Genomic DNA, 2810 nt, shown 5'->3' on the forward strand with positions numbered 1-2810 from the left:
AGCAAAAGATATTAAGAAGAGGTGGCGAGAATACACAGAACTATACAAAAAAGATCTTCATGACCCAGATAACCATGATGATGTGGTCACTCACCTAGAGCCAGACATCCTGGAATGCAAAGTTAAGTGGGTCTTAGGAAGCATCACTACAAAGCTAGTGGAAGTGATGGAATTCCAGTTGAGCTATTTCAAGTGCTAAAAGATGATGCCATGAAAGTGCTGTACTCAACATGCAGCAACTTTGAAACACTCAGCAGTGGCCACAGGACTGGAAAAGGTCAGTTTTCATTCCAATCTCAAAGAAAGGCAATGCCAAAGAATGTTCAAACTACCACAAAATTGCACTCATCTCACATGCTAGCAAAGTAATGCTCAAAATTCTCCAGGCCAGGCTTCAACGGTATGTGAACCAAGAACTCCCAGATATTCAAGTTGGATTTTAAAAAGGCAGAGGAACCAGAGATCAAATTGCCAATGTTCACTGGATCATTGAAAAAGGAAGAGAGATCCAGAAAAACATCTATTTCTGCTTTATTGAAAGACTTTGACTGTGTGGATCACAACAAACTGTGGGAAATTCTGAAAGAGATGGGAATGTTAGACCACCTGACCCACCTCTTGAGAAATCTGTATGCAGGTCAAGAAGCAACAGTTAGAACTGGACATGGAACAACAGACCGTTTCCAAACCAGGAAAGGAGAACATCAAGGCTGTATATTGTCACCCTGCTTATGTAACTTACATGCAGAGTACATCATGAGAAACACTGAGCTGGATGAAGCACAAGCTGGAATCAAGATTGCCAGAAGAAATATCAATAACCTCAGATATGCAGAAGATACCACCCTTATGGCAGAAAGTGAAGAATAACTAAAGAGCCTCTTGATGAAAGTGAAAGAGGAGAGTGAAAAAGTTGGCTTAAAACTCAACATTCAGAAAACTAAGATCATGGTATCTGGTCCCATCCCTTCATGGCAAATAGATGGGGAAACAATGGAAACAGTGACAGACTTTATTTTGGGGGGCTCTAAAATCACTGCAGATGGTGACTTGTAGCCATGGAAGTAAAAGACGCTTGCTCCTTGGAAGAAAAGTTATGACCAACCTAGACAGCATATTTAAAAGTAGAGACATTACTTTGCCAACAAAGGTCCATCTAGTCAAATCTATGGTTTTACCAGTAGTCATGTATGGATTGAGAGTTGGACTATAAAAAAGCTGAGCGTTGAAGAATTGACGCTTTTGAACTGTGGTGTTGGAGAAGACTCTTGAGAGTCTTGGACTGCAAGGAGATCCAACTAGTCAATCCTAAAGGAAATCAGTCCTGAATATTCATTGGAAGGACTAATGCTGAAGCTGAAACTCCAATACTTTGCCACCTAACTGACTCATTGGAAAAGACCCTGATGCTGGCAAAGATTGAAGGTGGGAGGAGAAGCGGATGACAGGGGATGAGATGGTTGGATGGCATCACTGACTCGATGGACGTGAGCTCCAGGAGTTGGTGATGGACAGGGAAGCCTGGTGTGCTGCAGTCCATGGGGTCACAAAGAGTTGGATACGACTAAGTGACTGAATTGAACTGAACAATCCGGAACCCCTCTGGAACCTGTGAATAAGGAGAACAACTTACTGCATTTCCATACTAGCAGATCACCAATGCCCCTGCTGAGTATGTTATTTATGTATTAAAAAATTGAACAATCATTTGCAAGTTAAGATTCATACAGTATTCCAGGCTGGAATCACAGAATTTGTCAGTTTTCAAACATTTCTCTAGCTTGTAACAACTTTCAGCTGTAAAATGAGGGTTCTGACCTCTTAGTTTCTAATGTTCTAGAAGACTATAGTTTGTTTATAGTCACGTAGCTCGAGTGTACTGAAATCTGGGCCAGAGGTACAGCTTTCCCCTTCTTAAGGCCAAACTCCACACCATTGCATAAGCCAACTTGCCTGCCTCCACTCCTCTCTTAGAATGCTATCAACTTGAGACCAAGGAGCAATTCTTATCTTTTATATCCTTAAGTGCTTAATACAGCATTGGCTACTGGACTGCGTCTTCTTAACTGCAAACACTACATTAACCATCTCTTGCTACATCAACCACTACCCCCTCCCTTGATGTTTTGCCTATGACAATGCCTCATAAATGCTTCTGAATGACTGAATGAATGCAGGCCCCCCCATTTAGGGTTATCTCAATAAGCACTGCTTACCAGCTGACTGGAACCAGGTTCTCTAATTCCCGGGCTGGGTTTCCCTCCAGATATGTTCTCCTGTGGTCTTGGTTCCACTGTTAAACAACTGCATCACTCAGAAGTTACACAACCTTGCTGCACCTCTACTTTCTCATTTATAAAATGGGGATAAAATAGGTTGCAGTCAAGATTAAATAAGAGAATCCATTAAAAACTGAGAACATTGCCTAGCCATATATAACAAAATAATAAATATAGCCATTGCTATTTTATACTTCATTAAGTATAATCTTCATCACACATTACTGTGATTCTTGTTTAATTTGTTAACTTTTCAGAACGATTGTAACCTCATGTCTGTCTTAGTCTTATCCCCAGCATGGCGGTCTGGCAGGTGGTAGGGGGTCAATAAATGTCTAAATGCATCCATGCAAGGATAGGAATACTTTATGACTGACACAAATTTCCACAACCTTTGGACATTTTAAATAATAGTTTTAATGTGTGCTCCTGTACCACATAAGAAGCAGGTGGAGTGCACTGTTGCAAAGTGTTTAAGAACAATAGACATCAAAGTCAGAGAATGGACTTGAATCCTAGCTCCAGTACTTA

The sequence above is a fragment of the Oryx dammah genome, unplaced genomic scaffold (assembly GCF_014754425.2).
Source record: "Oryx dammah isolate SB20612 unplaced genomic scaffold, SCBI_Odam_1.1 HiC_scaffold_28, whole genome shotgun sequence".
NCBI lineage: Eukaryota > Metazoa > Chordata > Mammalia > Artiodactyla > Bovidae > Oryx > Oryx dammah.